At 43.5% G+C, this 23,328-nt stretch overlaps 1 long non-coding RNA gene across 1 annotated transcript in view; it reads left to right on the forward strand.

Annotated features, from left to right (window-relative positions):
- The window catches only part of LOC125940195 (uncharacterized), a 191,840-nt gene that overhangs the window by 51,509 nt on the left and 117,003 nt on the right, over positions 1 to 23,328 (forward strand). The gene's annotated exons all lie outside the window — the stretch shown is intronic.

Consider the following 23,328-nt stretch of genomic DNA (forward strand, 5'->3'; position numbering starts at 1 on the left):
AATGGGAACCTGATGTAATGTCAATGGCGCCGTTGTTTACGGGCAGCGCAGTGGCGCCTGTGCGTTGCCATTAGAGGCCTCACACGGCGTGTTATAGCGTTTAAAGGAGACACAAATTTGGGCACACCCGCGTATGTTGGATGCGCGTATAGCCGCCCCCGCTCTTAGTTCCGAGTAGTTCAAGCGCAACACTTAATTTCAGTATTGTTGTCAGTGCTCCACCCTTCGGGCGAAACTGACAATTTTCTCAAAGCGAACATAATCGAGTTTGAGAAACGAGTACGTTTATTTTTCTTCATTGTCTCACCCATGAGCCCGACCTTGCCGATAACAGGTTTAACAATTTAACTTTGCCGATAACACTCGTGGTGATCGGTGCGTTTTCTTTACTGCTGAAGCATGAACGCAAAACTGGAGGGATGAGCATTATACTACTCCGGTTCAATCTTTATGAGCTTAGCGTTTTCAAAACTTCAGCAAGACGCGCACGGAAGTATACGGAAACAAATGTTTGCGCAAGTCGGGTCCCTAGATCCCCCAGCAGCCCTATTAATTGTTTTTGCGATATCTCTATTTTCCCGAGGGGACAAGCTTGAGACCTGAAAGAGTTGAAAGTCTCAGTAATTGTGAGTGCTGTAGATTAGGACTTGATGGTTACAGTACCTTACGAAGGCATTATCATCGACCGGAACTTCGGCACCGTGATATGAGAACAGCAATATTCTGCTGCATTCTATGCGTTTTACAAAATTATGGCAACAAGCTTTACGCCTGTCTGGTCGAGGACCTTAGTTATGCTTATTGTTCTGAACAACACAGTGTTTCTTATTTATACCTAAAAAAATCATTTCTAAGTCATATTAAATTTGTCGCATGCATCTGGCTCATCTTTCCGGTAACATTACAACCCATTTAGGCACTTAAAAATGTTCTTGCCGAATGTGCATATATCTCGAAGTGCAGCTTAATTTGTGCACGTGGCTGGTTCTGGAGTAAGGAATAAGAAAGCCAATTAAATAAAACAATTGACCTTACAGACCCCAGTACAATAAATATTCCAGATATAATTGTTATAATACCTTTCAAGTTGTCTTACGAATAGCGTATTTTAGCTTTATTGATGAACCAAAATGATTGTTAACGATCACTGGGCCAGATTCGTGATGACCGCGGACACTTTTCGACAAGGGCGAAATGCGAGAACTGCCGTGTACCTAGCTTAGGACGCATGGTAAAGAAACCAAGGTGGCTAAACATTTCAGAGTGCCCTCACCTACGGTGACTTCTATGTCCAGGTTGTCAATTTCTTTGGAACATAAACCTCGTAAGTAAATTACAGAGCTGCTTTATTGTGTTGGTCCGAGAGAGTGGTAAGCTCATTTCTGTGAGGCACGAACGTTTACAAGCGAGAAATGTTGACAAGCGTCACGACATGCAAAGCGACGGACGGTCAGCGTTATGCAACCGTGCCATGAACTCTATACCAGGTCAAGCAGTGCTCCGAAGAGACGAGCGCAACGCGCCAACGCGTGTAAGCAAACGTGAGCCGCTTTATATTCCTTTTGAGTTTACCGTCCTATTCGAGTTGCACTTTCATCTAAGAAACACAACTTGAACCTTGGGTATTCGTGAATAAAAGGACTTGTTCCATCCACGTGACCTCACTTGGGCGCCGCCAAGCCCTGCATCACGAGGAAGCCCTCTTCAGTTGACAGCCGTCAGATTGCATTTTCGAAGAGCCCTTTCACTTTGCAAACAGTGTCGACGTGCATCCACCGAATCATGGACCGGAAAAATAAACTGGCAAAGAAAACTTTAGAATCTGGTAACGCTACGAGCTCACACGACCACTGAGAAACCAACGCTGCTCTTCCGAAAGAGTGAGATGATTGCATGAAGCATCAAAAGTAAAAAGCGGGCATCGGAGATTGAAGTGTTGACGCAGATTAGACTTGGAAATCGTACAACAACGGATGCAAACCTGTACTCAGGTAGGATTAAGCGCAGCACCTGGATGGAGGGACTCGTCAAGTTGGAAAAGAACCCTTAGCGATGGCTTATAGTGGCTACAGCGTTGTGCCACTGAGCGCGAGGTCGCGGGTCCGTAACGCGATGGGTTCGATTGCGACGACGACATTTCGTTGGGGGTGGAAAGATAGGAAGGCTCGTGTACCGTGATTTTGGCTCACGTTATAAAACAAGTTACCATGGAAAATCAAAAGACAGATTTAGGAAAATGGTGGACTCTTTTAAAGCCGTTCTTTACGTTTGTATATTCCACAAAAAAAAAGATGAAACTACGACCTATAGGACGTCTGTTGTTCATGTTAAATAAATAGCGAGATACATTGCATATTATTTACTTATGTGTGAAAAGTACAAGGTCACGAGGAGTTGTCAAGACGAGCTAGCTCGTCATCAGCTGTTAAGGGGTTATTCCAGAGTCCTGCTGTATGCGACGCCTCACAAGACCCTCTGTGCTTCAGGAGGTTCAACCCCCTCTAATAAATTTTCAACGATGCAAAGCATGCGAAACCCACCATGAAGAAAAAAAAAGAACTACAGGAAAGATTAGTTTGGCTTCACATAGCACTAAGTCCTCGTTTGACAGCCCTATATACTTGAATATTACTGTGCTGGCCAGGCGCATGCGCCGCCAAGCAGAGTACCCAGAAATATAGATAGCGGCAGCGTTAGTGCATTGGCTCTGGCGTTGTGCTACTGAGAGGTCGCCGGTTCAATTCTGGGCAGCGGAGGCTCAATTTATCAGCAGGGCTTCATGTAACGATAGCAAATTGGAACAATAAATTTCCCCCGTCTTCCCTCTTTCGCGTGTAAGTAGGCATAATGAGGAAGTTTAGGCATCGCGTAGTTGTGCAATAAGGTTGAATCGCATGCCATAAGAGAGATGTTGGGTAGGTGCTCAGATCGTGAGAACAAGGTACACATAAAGGTGCCAACACCGCCGCGTAAGCACAATAAGTTACGCAATTTCGTGAAGAAGCGAGCAAATAAGAGAGAGCGATAAATTGATGTGATGCCGGCAACTCTTACGAGACAAGGCGCCGCGCAGTTAACCTTCGCAAACATTCACATGTAAACTGCTCCTGCAGAACGTGCATGCATGCGCTATGAAGGTGTGATGCGCATACATAATGAAACACTCGGAGTCAGTGGCGTAGTCACAGTTTTTTCGTGGGGTCGGGGGCTAGGGCTCGCACTTCACCTGGGGGAAGGTAGGCGGGTGCAGGCGGGCGTTGCCGCGCGCACATTTCAGTTATGTATACCGGTAGGCACATTTTTTTGTGTACGTGCGGGAGGAGGGGGGGGGGGGGGGTTGAGCGCGGGACATATGCCCAATATGCCCCCTCAATTTCTTACAGTTGATGTTCATTTGCCACGTTTTGCAACAAGTGAAGAAGGACATAAGGAATTGTGCAAGAAGGTGATGGTCATCAATAGAGTTAATAGATTTGTATAAGACACAGTCATCTGCATAAAGTGTGATTTTAGTTGATGTGCTATAAGGTGAACCATTACTATACATCATAAATATTAGAGGGGATAATACGGATCCCTGAGTTACGCCTGACGTGACGACAACAGCAGTTGATTCCACTAAGTTAAAATAAACAAACTGTGAGCGACAGTTAAGAAAACTGGCTATACAAGAAACAAGACGGGGATTTTCCAGCTTATAAGCGTTTTTCAGCACTACTAGCTTATCGCTGAAATCAAGCAGCTTTACAGTAATAGAAAGCGCACTGGGCGAGAATACCCAGTGCGCTTTCTGCCTAACCTATGGAAGCGTTCAATGCGCGAACAGTCAATAAAATTAAATCATGGGGTTTTACGTGGCAAAACCACGATCTGATTATGAGGCACGCCGTAGTATGGGACTCCGGAATAATTTGGATCACCTGGGGTTTTTTAACGTGCCTCTAAATCTAAGTACACGGGTGTTTTCAGATTTCGCCCCCATCGAAATGCGGCCGCAGTGACCGGTATTCGATCCCACGACATCGTGCTTAGCAGCCCAACACCATAGCCACTAAGCAACCAGGGCGGGCGAGAATAGTCAAGGGAAAAACTTTTGAACTCGTTCGCAACCTTGGAGTGCAGTGTGTCACGATTCTCGTCACTATCATCTGGTATATCATAAAGAATTGTGTTATTTCTTCGTGACCGGTTTTTAAGATTGTCATATTTGGCAGTTAGTTCGGCAACAGTGCGCTTTAGGCAAACCGCCTCAGACCGAAGCTGATCAGAATCTTGCTCAGACAGTGCCTTCGAACATGAGTTTTCGAGAGCAGCCACACACAATTCCAAGGCATCGAAACCTGTATTCACAGCCTTTTTTATTTCAGATATGTCTTGGGATATATTTTACTGACAAGCAACTAAATCAGGAAGAACCTTCACAAGAGAAGGATATCGAGAGGGTTGAGCAAGCTTTCTTGGGAGTCGTCAGGTTCGCAAGTTTTAGATGGTGGTCTCTTGAGGCCAGGATTTAAGATCAACTTCTCTGATCAGGATAACACGACTAAGGTAATCGACGGCATAAGAAAAATTGCACATGAGTCTACTGCGCAAATAACTGTACGCAACACAGCAGCAGCAGGAATTGATTATCGGATTATTAATTTTCTTAAAAAGAGAAAAGAAAAGGAAAGAACGAAGAGCAAACATTGGTCAAGATGCCGCAGAAGGCTTCCTACACTGATCTTTTTATCTTAATGAAACCCCACATAAATGCCGACAAAGGTTGAAGAAATTTGCGAGCAATATTCCGACACACGCAAAGGAGACTTATTCACAACGATGGGGGAAAAGAAGGTTAGCGCTCGGATAAATTCCACTGAGCACTCTACGCGGGTAGCGAGAGTAGATCGGATAATCATTTTCATCATTCCGGTTCAAAGTATGTTCCGTTGTTTGATATGCAGCGACTCAAGATAAAAGGAGCCGACTGAGGGGCCGAACAAAAGCTTTGCGATCGTACGTGCTCTTTGTCATTGGCCATCTACCTGGGTCTTATAATGATTGCCTGGCATCTCGTCTTACGAACTAGTCTGACGTAAGAACTCAATAAAAAAAGAAAACTTGCAGGAATCTTCATAAACTTCACCTTTCAGAGTGGAACGCGATAGCATTAAAAGATACCTGACTGCTCCTCACGCTTCGTGGCCACTGCAGCTTATGTAACCGTAATGTTTACCGGGAAACGCTGGCGGCGAACGCTACGCTCGAAGGCTAGTTTCTGGTGGAAACGCGGCCTCTTGCGTGGGCCGATCCCAGAGGTAGTGCACAACCGCGCCAGAAATATTACATAATTTTCAGGTTTCTGTTATTGTTTCGCCCTTTTCATATTTCATTCTGAGAAGATTTAACATGAAGGGCACGCGCTGTCGGTGTTGTGTTTCATGACATTTGTTTGTGGTCTGTCAGTCTCAAAATTCCGAGGAATAACTTCGCCAAGAATGTAAGACAAGGTGCGAGCAACTTTAGTGATAGAATAATGTGGCTGTATGAGCCGCATGTACAGCATGTCACGTTGCAAGGCATGGCGTATACATATACTTAAATATAATTTTCTCTAGTGGACAGCGCCGCCGACGCCGACACCGCATTTTCTGCGACACGGGAACCGGATTTCAATCACTCGCAAGGGCCCGTGTACTGTTGCAGCGATTCGGGCTATCGGCATGTTCCGCAAGGGAGCTAGAACCATCATACATATACGTTCAGGCCTTTGGTTCTCGGATTGATTGCCGGATTCTCATTACTCACAATCAAGCTTTCTGTTCTTCTATCGCTCGCGAAATCTCCCAGGGCAGCTATCACGGTAAGTTATCAGTCTTCATATATCTGCGAAAAGTGGCGCTGTAGTTACGCCCCACAATGAAAGCACGGCGTTCGGTTATACTCTTTCCCACTCCCGGCTTCACTGCGATCCAGACAGGCGCGCCCATAAACGAAGTGCCACGATAGTTAGGCAACACGTGGAACGGATCAGCAACCAAAAAGCACTTCGCGGCAGCCTAACCACGCGCTGTGTATACGTAACGCCCGCGTTAACGCGATCCACCAACGTACTTGACGGGAGAATGAAATCGGTGCGTCGTGATCACGACCATCTCGTGCTCCATTAGGAGAGGAGGTCGACAACACCTTTTAAGGCCAGCTTCTAAGCCGCAGCTTGGTAGAGACACGGAGTTCTTGAGATGAAAAAGAAGAGCTGGGTCTTTCTAAGCTGAAAGGTCTCTGATACTGACTCATGCATTCTGACTCATGCATTCTGTGTTAAAAACAGTTGCTAACTTTCCCTAGATGCTGTGTCCGATCTTTTGCTAATGGTAGGTTTTTTTCCGAATTGTAGGAGTCATGAGTACAATTCGCAATTCGGTACTAACATATGGGCCAGAAACTTGGAGGTTAATAAAGAAGCTCGACAACAAGTTAAGGACCGCACAAAGAGCGATGGAACGAATAATGTTAGGCCTAACGTTAAGAGACAGGAAGAGAGCGACGTGGATCAGAGAACAAGCGGGGATAACCGATATTCTAGTTGACATTAAACGAAAAAAAAATGGAAGCTGGGCAGGCCATGTAATGCGTAGTATGGATAACCGGTGGACCATTAGAGTTACAGAATGCATACCAAGAGAAGGGAAGCGCAGTCGAGGACGGCAGAAAACTAGGTGGGGTGATGAAGTTAGGAAATTTGCAGGCGCAAGCTGGAATCAGCTAGCGCAAGACAGGGGCAATTGGAGGTCACAGGGAGAGGCCTTCGTCCTGCAGGGGACATAAATATAGGCTGGTGATGATGATGATGAGGTTTTTTTTTTTTTGCAAGGCGGTTTGTTAGGAAATTTGTTTGTTTGCAACTTTGTAAAGTTCTTGATTGAGAATAATCATTAGGACCTTTCGCATACAGAAATTCTGAAACTGGCCTCTTCGGAACGAAGGAAGACCTGCCGGGCAATATTTCTAACTCGAGAGACTGTTCTTTGAGACATTTGTCGAAGAATAAAGTCAAATATATCCCCGAACGTTTTCTTAACCAAAATCTTGTTTTTATAAGCTGAGACCAATCTAGATTGCTCGGTTAAAGGTACGCTCAGCTAGCACTTTTGCACTCGTTCTTTTTTATTGCTGTATGGTTTAAAATTATTTATGAAGAAGTGTTATTATCAGCGGTAGTGTATTACTTCTACTACTACAACACCGGTATGTCGCGAAATCGCTGCAGCCTGCCTCGAAGAGGTTAATTGCCAGCAGAGAGGGATTGCGTGCGGCATTCGGAAAGCACAGAAAAAGGCCGGCAGTAAACGGCTTAAGCGTTGTTAGGCATAGCGAGGCAAGTGCTTCGCTACGAACACCAAGCAAAGAGAAAGCCCGATTTTCAGTGGCGAAAGGTCGGCGTTCCTTTGGACCCTGTTGGCACGCGAACACGCCTTCGGCAAAGGAGAAGCAGGTGTGTCGGTAGACTAGACTCACTTCCGGGCTGCCCGGCAGCGCAAGCACGCCTCGTCGGCGGGAGCTCGTTAACCTTCACCGCACGGAGCTTCCTTCTTTGTTATGCCGCCGTTTAAACGGTGCAGGCCTGACGACCCAAGCACGACACCCCCGTACTCAAGATGACGCACCCTTTCGGCAACGAGCTTGGCAGCAACAGCATCAAATGACCCTTCTTACATGGCTAGCGTGAGAAATGCATGAGAAATTGTATGTGTGAGGCGCAGCTACAATTTTTTTTCGGGTGTATGTGTTTCTTCGTTTTATTATTTGATATAGTCATAGCTACGGTGATTTTCCTAGTTTTATTTTTTTACTTATTTTACAGGGAAGCGATTAAGGGGCGTTCTGCAACGGCTTTTGTGTGGTGAAGGGCGGCGTGCGAAGGCGTGGTCGATATCAAATTTAAAGTCAACACGCGCATTGTGTGTCGTAGAGCTGATTTTGCTTTGCAACGTAGTTGTCAATGATTAGGAACGAAATATTTCTTGTGTACATATAATTGAAATAGATTAATTATACGCGTTTTTTTAGTTATCTATAATTTTGCTTCTCACGTCACGTATTCCGCCTCCACATTGGGGGTCAGCTAGGAGATTAAAGGGCTGTGGAGGTGAAAGCTGACACCATGGTTCTGAACCGAAGCCTGCGAGCGGACCTTCACGAGGGAAGAGGGCGCTAAAACTGTTACTTAATTGCATGTTGTTGTAAGTGATTGGGCATGATTGCAATGTGCTTATGACACAAGAGGCAATTTGCAAAGAGCATGCTAAAAAAGGTTTATGATTGTGTACCCCTCTATGTGATGGTGCAAAACTGGCTAACGTTGATAAATTGCCTCAACTAGTACAATGTCAACTGTAAATATGTTATGGGATGCAATAAACTGTTCCTTTTAACCGGTAGCGAAAAAAGCTGGGCGTTCATGCTATGGTTATAATAAAATGATTTTTTCTAGTGTTATATATATATATATATATATATATATATATATATCACAATGTGTTTTTTTTCGTAAGGTATGTTTTTGTTAATCAAAGAACGCAGGGTAGCTGCTTCTGTCATTTGACACTGACAAAATGTGTTCTACTTTCATAGTTGTCCCACAAACGGGCAGCTGTGAGAAATTGATTTGTGTGAAGATAGATGAATAAGAGATGGAAACAAGCCGCCATTTTATTAATAATTTGTGCGGTTTTCACCTGTCCTATCTTCGTCCTCTATTCAGCCCAAGGCCTAATACTCGCTGGCACTTCGCAATTTACTGCATGGAAACATGATATGCAACGTTATGGAATTCAACACCTGGAAAAATGATGCATCGAGTACAATTCGTATGTATGTAATGACAACAACATATTTGGTATTCACTTATGGTCTTGAACACGCAACAAGCATTTTCACTGCGCTAGAAGATGTTAAGTGTTCGCTCTGGACGTTATGCTCACGATGCCTCAGGTGTTTTCTGATAATGAACATATAATGAGCATCTTCAAAGCATTCGAAGACGTTAGTTTCTCCCAAAAATAGACGCAGCCTTCACAAAAAGACAGAAAAAAAGCAATCAGTGATTTGCTGCAAGCTTCCTTCTTTCTTACTCTCGTTTGCAAATACTCGATGTGAATGAAGGCTCCGCAGCAATTTTTTTTATGCCTATTGGTGCTGTCTTCGTTGTGAAAGCTGCTGTTTTGCGGTCTTTTACTTTCTTTTAGAATTAGAAAAGGCCTTTCATTCTTCCTGGTTGAGATCATTGAAATGCTTTTAATGATTTTTAATGTTCTCTTCTTGCAACAAAGCACTGCTGTAACTGTGCTTTGGAATTCATTTTTATGATTATTTGATGATACAACTGGGAACAAGGCTTTTAATTTGTTCTGATCGCGCATTGAAGACTGCAAAGAGCTTTGACCTTCACCGTGGTTATTAACATTGTCGACGTAATCAGGACAAAAGGCAAATGAAAGTTACTTTTGTCGCAGAGTTCTGCAATGAGCCTTACTGGTGATGAAGAGCCGGCTTTCGCAACGAGACGGCCGTGGACAATGGTGAAGCTTTCGTAATAGGACAGCGCTCCAAGCTTTCTTGCGCCATGACAGCATTCGGTAGGGTTCTGTGGCAGTAATAGTGAGGCTCGCGATAGTTGGCACTTAATTATAATCAATGCAACAGAACAAAAAAGCAGCAAAACAAAACTAGCATCAAGCTGGGGCTGTGTAGACATAGGACAAACAGGTCGTTGTATTAGCATCTAGCCAGGTGTCCGTGTGTCGCGCCATGCCGAATCTGAGCTCCTAAACCCTAACGTGACGACTAGGAGAGAAAAATACTGATTTTCACGCTTTGTGTAGTCATCCGAGAGGATACGATGGTTTGTCGCCACGCCTCACTCAGAAAACAGTCCTCGGTACATCGTGATTTCAACGACAGTGAACACTCCAGAAACCATCAGGTGAATACATTCATTCAGGTGCACAAATGGTAGTCGTCGACATTTATGCAATACTGTTTTACAGGCTGCCATATAAAATGCGAGATGATTTACCTCCCTTATCAGAGACTGCAGAGTGTAAGAACGTACGAATAAAAATACATTCTTTCTTGCTAGACATTCATCAAAGTTTTTTTAACGAGTTCACAAATGTCGCGGGGGGTGGGAAATGGAATCAGACAAATATTGGATGTTCTAACTTAGCATAAAAGTGTTTTTAACAGCAACTTGAATGTCCTTCGTCGGGTGGAAAAACATTAGGCAATATGACGTCAACGGGAGAGCCAGAGAACACAACTCCAATGCGCACAATCGTTGCGCTGGTCACTTGGATGACCACCGAAATAGATGTGGCTGTAAGCCCAAAGTATACCGCACTAAAATCATAAAACGAGAGAGCAAGCTAACGCGTGAAATCACCGAGGCATTCTATATTAAAAACGAAGGAGAAAAATGTCTAATCCCGCCACCAAATATTTTATCGCGAAACCAATTTGCCTCTTTATTAGGATTGCTTGAAATCGAAATTCAGTGGCACATCTGCTGTCGTTTACTTAGCAAGGCAATGTGTAACTGATTATCGGCAAAAGAAAATTTTTAATTCGGAACTTCCAGCTATTGGCTGGATTTTGAACATGTATGTATGCCGTTTCCGGAGGGAACTTAGTTAAGGGGATGAAACGCAAGAAAACAATTGTGTACTGCGATTTAGGTGCATGTTCAAGCCTCCCTGGTGGTCAAAATGAATTCCGGAGTCCCCTATTACTGCATGCCATATGGTCAGATCATGATTTTTGGCATGTAACACCCCAGAATCCTTATTTCTTAAAAGAAACTTCGCTGTTCTAGCTTGCGGTGTGCATTTCTTGAAACTTCGCGTCCAGGTTTTTTTTTTTTTTTTTCTAGCGCTAGTGAATTTATTATGACTACATGGCAGGGAGTGCCTGGTGCTGCCCCATCGGTCGGTCTGACGCGGTATCCAGATTCCAAGAGCACGCATGACGCTCAACCCTCCATCGACCGTCGAAAATTTCCACCGCCTTTTCCACGGTGAGCTCTACCTGCAGTTGCGCAATTGTTTCGTGTCTCCGACCGGCGTAGTTCTGTAGCGGTTCGCCGCCTTGGGACAAAGCAAATTGGTCTCCGGGATTAGGAGTGACGCGAAAGTGGCGCCGCGTGGCGGGCTTTCTTAGTACAGACCGGACTGGGGGTTACGGAGCATGCTCGTATTTGACACCTGGGGATTGCGATGGAGGCAACCCGTTAAGAAGTCTGGGCGGCGTTTCGTTTCATTGCGCACGAACTGCGTAGCTGCTTGTCGCTACGCAAACCTTGAAGAGTTGACGGTCCTGTACCAGATGTACCAGCTGGCAGGAGGCGCCAGTATCGCCTGCACCATTTATTAGCAGTATCAACAATGACATTATGATAACATTACTTGAACATACTCATAAAACCATTGGTTATCAGTAACACCTCATAGTTATGTCAGCAATAATTTTTTTCTGTTTTATTGCTGCTTAGCTTTTATTGAGTGAAGAAGGGAGGCATTGATTTGTGGTTTCAAGTGACATTTATTACAAGTGGAGCTTTTGTGCGAAAAATGCATAGGCGAACAAACTAGGTATGAAAAATTTTCAGACATATTAGTCCGAATGCTTTATATGTTAGAACTTAGAGCGAATTAAAGAAATTGCTTCAGGAGTCGTCATGGCAATATAAAGGCTTCGTAATTGTTGTGTTTCTGTTCTTCATTAGACGCCCGTGTACTTTCGTTAGAAATGACATATGACTTTGAGCGATCATCAGTGAAGGCCACTAAAGAGAAAAAAAAGTGTTTCTGCAGTATCAGCAAATTCCTCTGCTACAACACCAAAAAAGCCATCTGTAATCATGATAAAAGGCTTGGTAAACCAGGGAAGGCGCCCAAAGGAAATACGAGTGACGATGCCATTTTGAAGTTGCCGCGCCACCTCGATGTATCGTCATATATTTTGACGGGCTTGGTTAAATTGTCCTCGGTACATATGGGACACTGTTCTATTTTTATTTTATTGTCAGGAACTGACCTTGGCAAGTTTCGAGAACTTGTGTTAGCCATAACGGCCCAAATTCGCAAAAAAAATGCGCTTTAACATCCTGGACTTCATAGTGACGACGCATCGGCGCTGGAATTTCTGCAGGATATTCAAAATCTGAAATTTTAACCTTCATTTCATCTTCAGAAGTCAACCTACCTCCGCAATAATACCAAAAGCCGAGTTCTGAATGACTAGTTTATCAGCATAAACTCACTTGGCCTTTCTCTCTAGATTCTCTTTAAAACAGATATCTGTCACTAAATGGCTTGCCGGTCTCGCGAAGTCTTTGTAGGGTTTCTATCAAAACTCTCTCAGGCGATTATATTATTACGTGCAAAGGAATATCTTCGATGGGAAACAGCAAGGGGCTTGGATGATTGATTTATTGAAATACACATTCGAGCAGTGAGAGCCACAATGTTCTCGGCTTACCGCTTAATTTTGACCGTCTGCGTTTCCTTAACGCGCACCTAAATCAATGCACAGGAACTTTTTATACCGGCAACTGTGTGAAGTTACTTGAGTAGAACTTTGTGACGTCCACCAGTAGTTTTCAGTTATGTTTACAATACCTGCAATGCCTGCGAAAAGATAACGATAAACACCCTTTTATGGGGTACTGTCTTTCGTCATCAAATTGGAGGGCGCGAACGAGCACAAGATTTGGCAGGGAAGAGAAGGGACACATGGACAGGTGCTGTACCAGGAAGCACATTGCTAAGATACATTCATCATCTTGTTGCCTTGGCAGATAAAGTCGCCAGATACAACAAACTCTTACTGCCAACCCGTCAGGAATGAATGCCTGGTCCGCTAGATGGGAGCCATCGTTACATATTTGTAGTTCCCCTCGTCCTACATCTTCATTGTCATAGTGCTCTGTCATGATGTCATAATGGACCGCCATTCTCGCCTTCCTGCCATCGTCATCGTAACATGCCAGCGCATTTGAGTTTCATTTGACTCTGTCAAAGACTAAAGAGGGGGAAAGCTGCAACCTATGCGGTGTCCGTTCTGCATGAGATAACTTAGTAACCTTAAAGTATATTTACCTGTCATGAGCACCTTCCCAAGCTTTATGTAGCTTGCGCTGAATAATGTTTTATTGGGACTAAAGACGACCCGATTGCCTCTCCCACGACCTTCATGACAAGGTCAGCACTGTTGCTCTCATGGCCCGGACGAGCTTATCCTTAATTATACCGGTCGAGACTCTGCGCAAGGCCTCAACAGTGTAGCAAATAAGTGAGGCCCTAACGAACAATTAATTTTTTCTTGAGCAACTAATGAGAAACTGGAGCGACTGCTTCATTTTATTTTTGTTAGCATCACGCGTTTCTAGTGGGAAATGTTAGTTGTTTCCGTTCACTTCCGGGTCCGGTCCTATAGGTTTCGTTGTTTCCCCAGCAATGGTGAACGTACGTACTCGCCGACGACATACGAAGGTCTGGAAGCCCTTGCGGGTCATCTTACCAAATTAGGAGAATACGGAAGGTCAAAGGCCCAAGGCTCGCTCCTAATTGTTTGGCGACGCGAGGCACGACGCTTAACCAGTGATTAGCGCTTGCCCTTCAGGTTTCCAGTGTCTCATAGCTTTTTTTTTTGCTTAAATAACTGTTGATGAACGGGAAGGTTGCTAATCAAAGCCGGCTATCCCAAAACGCAACTGAAAAATTGAGGCAACCCGTGTAACACGCACACTGGCACCCCTCCCCCTGTACAGGGTAGCCAACCGGAGATAATTTCTGGTTAACCTCCCTGTTTTTCCTTCGCCTCTCTCTCTCTCTCTCCTCTCATACCTCTGACATCAAAACATGCTCTGAATACCGGAAAAGACGTATAAAAAGCACAAAAATCAAAGCTTACCAGAAGTAGCATCCCATGTGCACCCACGTTATTTAATCTACGTCCATGCCAACTGCGCAAGAGGAAAACTCTATATACGTCCTCAGACGAATGTGATTTTGTTAATTCGTATTGTTAATTGTTGTCAGCCCTGAAAGCTAACAGTGAACGTAAGCAGTGTTTCATCTCTCCTCTTTATGTACTAATAATCAACACAGGGGTGTCAGCGCATCCACCACAGTGGTATTGTTTGTGGGGGCTTTCTATAATATTTTACGCCGTGGGGGGAAGGGGGGCTGCGGAATTAACCGGGTATAACATGCGGCGAGCTTTTCGCAGCGCAGAAAAAGTGTTAATAAAGAAAGGCGTATAATTTTTCCCGCGCGAAACATTTTCAAGGAAACGCCATCAATTTCTTTATTTGCAAGAAGAGGCAAGGTATGGATGACGGCCTACATTCGGTTTAGCTCCAACCATTTCGCAAACAGCACCCGTAATAGGCAATTCTCGGACCGTGGATTTCTGTACACATTGCAAGGACCACACTATTGGCTCTTCGGAATTTCTTTGTTTTGAACAACCTTGCATCAAGCATTTCAGCTTGGACTACTTTTTCTTCAAACTCGCGCTTATGTACGAGGTTACCTTCTCCACTATTAGTTTATTTATTTTTTTCAATGTACTCCATGCCCATCGGCATTTTTTTCACGTAATTTTTATCACCGAGCACCTTAGCCGATATACAAATGAAGTCGCGCAGATAGAAGCACAGGCTTCCAGCCACGGCAGCTGGTTGCCCAGCTAAATTTAAGCTAATCGCTCAAACGACCTTGATAATGGTATTACTCATGCATTTCTCGCTTTTTCTATGCAAGACGACGTCCCTACACCGTTATAAGATGCGTGGTGTATTAAAAATTTGAGATACATGCCATAAAGCCATATGAGATTGATTTTATGTCACTTGTGCGATTTTCTATGTTCTTGTCTGCATAAGAAATTAAAAAAAATATTTAGTTACCTGTGAGAAGAAGATTAAAATTTTCCGGAAATTGAACATCGTCTAATTAGCCAATCGTGCATCTTATGCGGCATCCTTCTCCAGTGCCAGTCAGCGGAAGCTTTCCGTAGAGCTTGATTTTTTTTTCCCTGACGTCATACTAGCTCCTGTCCGGATACGGCATGATGCTGATCCTTTACATGCTGCTTGTTCTGGCTATCCATCTTTTTTTATTTATTTTGAGCGTACGATTGGCAGCTCTGAAAAAAGAAAGGAAGATCTTAACGGCTTCCTTATACTGAGTAATTGCGAAGGTGTCCCGCGAGAATAGAGGGCTATCTCGAAGCAATCTACTGAAAAAGGGTCCTATGTCACTCCTGTCCTTTTCTATGCACGTCATGAGATGAGCCAGAACGAGCTGGCCAGAAATGAATGGAAACTCTATACGCTATCCTCCTGCAAATAAAATACGGGAATGACAGGCATGAAGTCGAACATTTAACAATTATACGCTTAAACTACGATTACTTAGAGCAGCATTCCCGAGAATTGTTAATGAAATTATAAGGCCCGCAAGCCTTGGCGAACAAAAGCAACGATCGCAAAAAAAAAACCTTCCCAGTCAGTTCTGAGAATATTTCGTTATTACCACTCCTTACCACCCGCCCTTGTACTTATTACCGCGTTCAGGCAGTTCCCCATGAGTAGGCTTCAGTGTTGAGCACTACGGTTGGCCTTTCAGTTGAGCCTGTACCGCTTAATGAAGGCACCGGAACCGTTACAACCCTGCTGATCCACATCGCCAACCCTTTATCTCAATAGGAACCGAAGCTCTCTTACTCCCTGATGCACTAGTTGGTTCATACTTATGGTGCACTAGGCGCGAAATCTTACGACGAAGCGGGCCGGATCACATCTTTATGGTCTCGCGTTGATTCCTTCAGATTGTGTCGACACTTACCCACTGATTGCTTTCTTGAGTGGGCAGCCGCTGAGGCATTAATCATCATTCACAAACTCGCAAACGTATTTTTGTATTTCACAAGTAGCAAATGTGCACACTGAAAAAAAAAAAAAAAAAACGTTTCTACCTTTTCGGGAATATCTTGTCGTCATACTACATTCCTCACCTATCTTGAGCGCCTTTCCTTTCTTTGTCATCAGCTTGACGTAAGCATTATTGACAGGAATGTAACGAGCGCCGAGTTTTCAAGAAAACAAGCGTAGACAGGACAGTTGATAATTATTGTTGTGGGAAAAAGGATGTTCCCCAAAATGGCGTAAACTTTTTTTAAATGCATTGCCAATGATATTGGCATGTAATTTTCATTCACAGACGAGTGATAAGATTTTTTTAACATTTATTAGCATGTGTTCTGTAGTGAAGTGTTTGCATTTCGGCATATAGTATGTTATTGGTGCCGTGAATAGGCATAGCAATTGCATCTCAATAAAGTTGTGGTATGTGCGGTGCGTAAATATAAACATTACAAGGTGTTACGCGTTGCATAAAATCAACACTAAACACGAACGTATACGCATCGCATTGAGCCGTATAGCATTTAATCGTATACCGTCCTTATTGAGGCCTTGAATCCCATAGATTTCAACATGTTCATTGGATCTGAATAACTTTATTTTAGTATAACGTATATTTAATGAGTTTGCTTTGTTTTCTAGGTAACATCTTTAAAATACGATGTAATCACAAACTTACCCTCTGTATTTCCTTATACAGCTGCTATTGTGGAAACACAATTCATGCAAATTGTTGCTTATCTAGAGCAAGCGAGAGAGGAAAGGCAGGGAGGTTGACCAGAAGTCCGTTTCCGGTTTGCTACCCTACACTGGGGTTGGGGATAAAGGGGTTGGAGAGAGTGCAAAGAGAGAGAGAGAGAGCAAAAAAAAACGGAAAAGAACACACAGGCATTGGTAACAAAGGAGGCGTTCCTGTCACAGACGTTCACACAGGCCAGTGGACTTTAGGAACCGCAGGAGCGCTTGCACGGCCTTCTGATGCGATGTTGAGTCGCGTCGATGTTGCAGAATTGTTTCTTCCGATAACGGCTGGTCATCCAACTGGTTCAGCACGACGGAGAGCGATTGTCTCTGCGCACTGTATTGTGGGCACTGACAAAGAACATGACGAATCGTTTCCGCGTCTCCACAATTGTCACATGCTGCACTGTCGGCTATCCCTATGCGGAACGCGTAGGCATTGGTGAACGCGACGCCCAACCATAGCCTACACAGAAGGGTTGCTTATCTAATGGTTTAAAGTTCAAGGCACAATGCGATCAGCATGCCTCGTCAGCCTTCTATAAGCACTAACCCGAATGGTTAGAGCTTATAGAAGTTTTAGATCACTAAGTTGAAATGGATGCAAAGAAACAAAAACAAAATACTTAAGTGCGACGAAATAGTAAATGCGAGCACATCTTGTGTATAGTTGGCCACTCGTGGAAGTTTGCCAGCGCATATTCGATGAACACCGCGAGGAATTTTTGAAATCTTTTGTCGGGAAGGCTGTGATGAACCACCCGGCGTTAGGGAAAGGGGGGGGGGGGAGGTTGTAGCTGTGAGAGTTTCGTGTAAGAAGGGAGGAGTACGGGGTGGAGGTGTCAGTTCCAGAGCATGTGTTCCATGCTCAGGTGTTGTCCGTAGTGTATTCATTTAGGAAGTGGTGATGCTGCCGTGCGCCAGATACGGTGGAGTATAGCAGGTGTGCGTATAGTGTCGATTTGTGCTTTCCTTATAAGTGCGTCCGCTTTGCGTTGTAGTGTTGTGCATATTTTCGGAAATACATATCTGGTCTCTTGATACAGCTTTAATATGAGGTGCGTCGAGTCGGCACTAGCACACGCAGAAAGCAGGGCGCTGGATTGGGCGTCTCGGATATTGCCTTAAAGCTGCAATAATGTTACTTCTCCCTTTTGTGAAAGTTGGAGCATGAGATTAAAAAAAAAGATGCTGATCCTTGATAATGCCTTTACCGCCTCTATCTCTACTGTTTCTCTCTTTGCGAATATTAACTGTTAGTTTTGTAATTAATATTGTGCTCACATTTTTGTTTATGTGTTGCAGTTTCACGCATTTGTACTTCCCATGACTTGCACTCACTTGTCACTCTATATTTTACTTTTATTTCCTTTCATAGCGTGATTTTTAGCTAATTTTAAATGCGACAGCGTTAAGGACCGCGTGTCGCAGAAAATCCAGTGTCGGCGTCCAAACTTTCCCTATATATATATATATATATATATATATATATATATATATATATATATACCATGCCTTGCTATATGACATGCGGTTTAAGCGGGTTATATTGCTACTCCATTCTATCACTAAAGTTGCTAACACCTTGTCTTGCATTCTTCACAAAGTTATCCCTCGGAATTTGGAGAATGACTGCCCACAAACCAATATCATCAAACAAAACACCAGCAGCGCATGCCTTTTAGGTTAAATCATCACAGACTGAAATATTAAAAGTGCCAAACAATAACAGAAAGCTGAAAATGATGTAATCTTTTTGGCGCGGCTGTGCAAAACCTTCGGGATCGGCCCACGCAAGAGGCCGCGTTTCTACCAGAAAGCTCGCCTTCGTGCATTGCGTTCACCGCAAGCGTTTTCCGGTAAGCATTACGATTACATAAGCTGCAGTCGCCGGGAAGCGTGAAAATCAGTCGGGGATCTGTGAATGCTATCGCGTTCCACTCTTAAAGGCAAAGCTTAAGCGTTCACCAAGCGTTGTTTTTTTTTTCCTGTATCACCCATTCCCCCTTCCCGGCCTATGTAAACCCTGTAGTAGGCCTTGAGGAATATTGAAAAAATATAAATAAATTGCATAGTACTTCTAGAAGTCTTGCGAAAGAATATGAACGCAGTAGTTGTATTACGGCATCATGATATTTGGGCATGCAATCCACTCATGGCGGCGGCAAAGCGCGATCAATCTGCAGTTCACCCTTCATACTTTGCCTGGTGTCCATATCGCCATGAAACGAGATCTGGGATCTCGTTTTCTGCGTCTCTGCTTTGCAATCGTCAGCTTCGCTGCACCAAAAAGAAAGGCTGAAGGGGTCACCACCCAATGGCGCCTTCTTTGTTCTGTTCTTTCTTTTTGCATGGGTTGTCAAGCGACACAATATGTGAATGAAATATACCCGACGACATCGTGGAGACCAGTTTCGCTCGGATACCACAATGGTCAGTTACGAAATGCGTTGTCCATTATCCATCGCTCGTAGTCGTCATGCCTTTTGGCAGACAGTCTCATTCCCTGCTCTTGCCCAAGTATATGACGCTCATTTTTCTGCAGAAGCAGAAGACTTCCGTCTGCTGCACCAAGTACACACAGCAGTATTTATTAAATTCGGTAAGAAACCCAATCTAAAAATTGGCCCCATATCCAATAATCCGATATGACCAGATTCTGTTTCTTGGACCAGGGTTATTTCTTTTTACCTTAGCATTGCTACAATTCAATTAAAACAACAAATAATGTCCACGGTACTTTTCTTGGCTTCATTATCTGTCAGCGTCATATTGTGGTGACTATAGAAAAAATCCAGCCCCGCTCCCCCCCCCCCCCCTTCTCGTTTTTAGCAGAAAGTTTTTTTCATTATTGGGGGAGAAAATAAATGGCAGATTGTTCATCTTTGGATCTCAAGCAAAACCGCATTCTCAATTACGTCTTTTTCGGATAATAAATCCTGTGATATTCTTGCCATTTCAGGCGTGTTGTGGCGGGAAATATCGATCAAAATATTGAAGCCTAAGTTTGTATGATTTGGAATGGTGTTTGTTTGCCTTTAACTGTAAACATTTAACTAGAGCCTTGGCGAGGCGTCGGAATAGTTGGTCATATTATGGAGATCTGTGTGCACAAATTGAAGTAATGTATCTGATGTTAGTCGGTCTATATATTTATTGCTTGATTGTCTTATTAGTTAGGACGGGATGATTCACTTCCTAATTAGTTAAATTTCTTGTTCACCCACGTTTCGCTGTGCAGGGCCTGCTACATTAAGCTGACGCATTTTGTAGCTTTATTTCAAAATCCAGCACTAAATAGTACAACGATGCTGACGGGTGTAGACGAAAAGCCACAGAAGACTTGAGAGGCCAACACCTCGTTTAAAACACACAGGCAGCAGGGTGCAGCAAGAGACAGCGTCCGGCTACAGTCTATTCACAAATGAAATTTCTGTAGTAAATACTTTGATCAGATATTCGCAGTACAAAAATTTAAGGACAAAGAAAGTCGCTCAATAACACGAAAAAAAGTAATAAAACAGCATGTAGAAATTAAACGTGATGAAATTTTCTTTTCACTAATTAAAAATTGTTCAGTACCCTTGGTAACACGTGCGTTATCATTTGTTGACCATAGGCGGTCCTTGAGAATAGAATTTTCCCGTTTCCATTGGTGCGTGTATGATGTGTATTTGTCATCATCATCATCAGCCTATATTTTATGTCCACTGCAGGATGAAGGCCTCTCCCTGCGATCTCCAATTACCCCTGTCTTGCGCTAGCTGATTCCAACTTGAGCCTGCAAGTGTACTAACTTTATCACCCCACCTAGTTTTCGGCCGTCCTCGACAGCACTTCCCTTCTCTTGGCATAATTTCTTTAACTCTAATGGTCCACCGGTTATCCATCGTACGCATTACATGGCCTGCCCAGCTTCATTTTTTTTCTCTTAATGTCAATTAGAATATCGGCTATCCCCGCTTGCATTGTGATCCACACCGCTCTCTTCCTGTCTCTTAACGTTAGGCCTAAAATTTTTTGTTCCATCGCCCTTTGTGCGGTCCATAACTTGTTCTCGAGTTTCTTTGTTAACTTCCAAGTTTCTGCCCCATGATTTAGCACCAGTAGAATGCAAATAATGTACACTTTTCTTTTGAACGACAATGATAAGCTCCGAGTCATGATTTGGCAATGCCTGCCGTGTGCACTCCAACTGAATTTTATTCTTCTGTAAATTTTCTTCTCATGATCAGGGTCCCCTGTGAATAATTCTATAACTGGCGATGAAGTTAGATGGGCCTTGCAAGACATGACCCGGGGAAAAGCGGCTGGAGAAGATGGAATAATAATGGATTTAATAAAAGATGGAGGAAATACCATGCTTGAAAAGCTTGCGGTCCTTTTACGCAATGCCTCATGACTTCAAGTGTACCAAATAACTGGAAGATGTCATTATATGTCATTATATTTAACGCCTACGTGGTATCGGTTGATAAGAATGGATTCATACAAATCAAAAACAGGTAGCAATTTTAGGTCATCAAAATTAGGCTTAGTGTGGGAGTCATACGGGAAATTTAATATTACTCGTCCCTATTTCTTTGTCGTGTCCCATATCTTGCGGAAATAGGGTAACGTTGAAAGGAAGATAAGTTATAAACTAGTATCTTTATGTGTGGCAGGAGAAGAAACCGCAGCCTGGCTAAATCTCCAACTGTCGGTGACCGTTTAGAACAAACTTTCTCAACATGTTCATTTCAATACATGTTTTCGCTGAATAGAAAAGACTCCAAGTCTCTTAACGACAGGTGCACTTTTAGAGATAATAGAGCCAAAAGTAATGTTGGTGATAAGATCAATAGTTTTGTTTTGGCGTGTAATATCCCAGCTTTTGTTTTTGCAACATTCATGGTTGGTGAGCTTGGTCAACTGCTCTTATGTAACTGCGCAAGTACATCATTTGCTCGACTTATAAGTACCGGCAGGTAAGAATCAGGGGAAAATAAAATAGCATTGCCGGGATATACGATAAATTTGGTATTTCGGTCAATATTTACTAAGGTGCTTACATAAATACGATAAAGTGCAAAGGTCCAAGAATGTTACCCAGTGTAAAGCTATAACTAATTTTATTAAATTGGCATTGAAAGTTTCTTAGTCACCCTTGTTGTTTGCGGTAACATAGAAAAGTACTTAAAAGGTTCCTAAAAATTTCTTGAAAGCCATAATGACAATGTCTCTTAAGAAATATGCTATGACTGATACAATCGAAAGCTTTAAAATAATCAATAAACACTCCAAGCACGTAAAGGCCACTTTCAAAAGAGTCTAGCACAATTTCTTTCTTCAATGGAACTGCACTCGCACAAATCAGCTTCTTGTTACAAAAGCCCTAGTCTGCAATTGTGACTACGTAGTAATGATGATGGCTGCAATTCGGGGACTTCGCCGGCGAGATGGAAAGATAAGGTTTGAAGTGAGGTATTATCCGGTTTTCATTGAGATGTATCTCAAGTTCCGTGTCAACAAGTTTTGGCTGGAAGAAGCCTCGGTGTTCGTAAACAAAGAAGCAATGAACATCATGTCTGAAATAAAGTACACAAGGATTGTTTTTCTCTCCAATAAGTTATTTCCAAAACCATGGTGCTATGAACTCCTTTTTCGCCTCGTTCTATCGTCGAAGATTAATTAGACTGACAACACACAAACACACACACTCACACAAACACACAGACACACGCACATACACATACACACGCACACACACGCACTTATTTATTTATTTATTTATTTGTGTGCGTGTGGGTGTTCCTATTTGTTCACGCAGTTTCTGTATATTCGTGTGGCAATCAAACCTGGATCAGCCTGCGACGAAAGTTGCCGGAGTTTCTGAAACTGCCAATACAATTACAGTATTTGCACGAATATAACGCGAGTTTTTTTTTCTAGACTTAATATTCAAGCCTCAAAACGGTCGTCACAATACATCCCGGTTCGTGCCTTGCGTAATTTTATTATATTTATTTCTTTTCGGAGAGATAGAAAGTCTCCCCTCGCGTAATTTACGGGCAAATACGGTACTTAAGATGAAGATTAACCTGTCAATTTAAAGGAGGCCCTTGTATGCTCTTAAGTTGGACTTTTGTTGTTGTTGTTGTATGGTCTGTCGGCTAACGGCTCTGTAATAAAATGCTCGGCAACATTGAGACCTCATATGAGCACGTGACGGGGTTCGCGGCCTTCGCACAACACTTACCGCGGACGTTTTTCGCCATCCGCAATGACGGTGCACCGAATAATGGCCCGCTCCTTTACACTGCCGAGGAAACCATCGCTCTTGGTGTTCCATATTGGACCGCTCACGCTGGGGCCCCACCGGGGCTGATCAATCCTTCCGAAACGCGCCCTGGCACGCGTGGCCGAATGCAGCGTTGAACGTGAATCGGGGCACGTGCATTGCACCGCGACTCTGCTATACTACGTCAAGGAATCATCGAGATTGATGGCGAATCGGTTGTGCGGTACTGCAGCGGCCCCGGAGAGTGATGCTGGCACTGTCCTTGCATTGTTACGGACGGCGCTATTGCACCACACGCTCCGATACAGCCGGTACAGATTTCTTATCTTAATAGCAC

This window comes from Dermacentor silvarum, chromosome 9, assembly GCF_013339745.2.
Source record: "Dermacentor silvarum isolate Dsil-2018 chromosome 9, BIME_Dsil_1.4, whole genome shotgun sequence".
NCBI lineage: Eukaryota > Metazoa > Arthropoda > Arachnida > Ixodida > Ixodidae > Dermacentor > Dermacentor silvarum.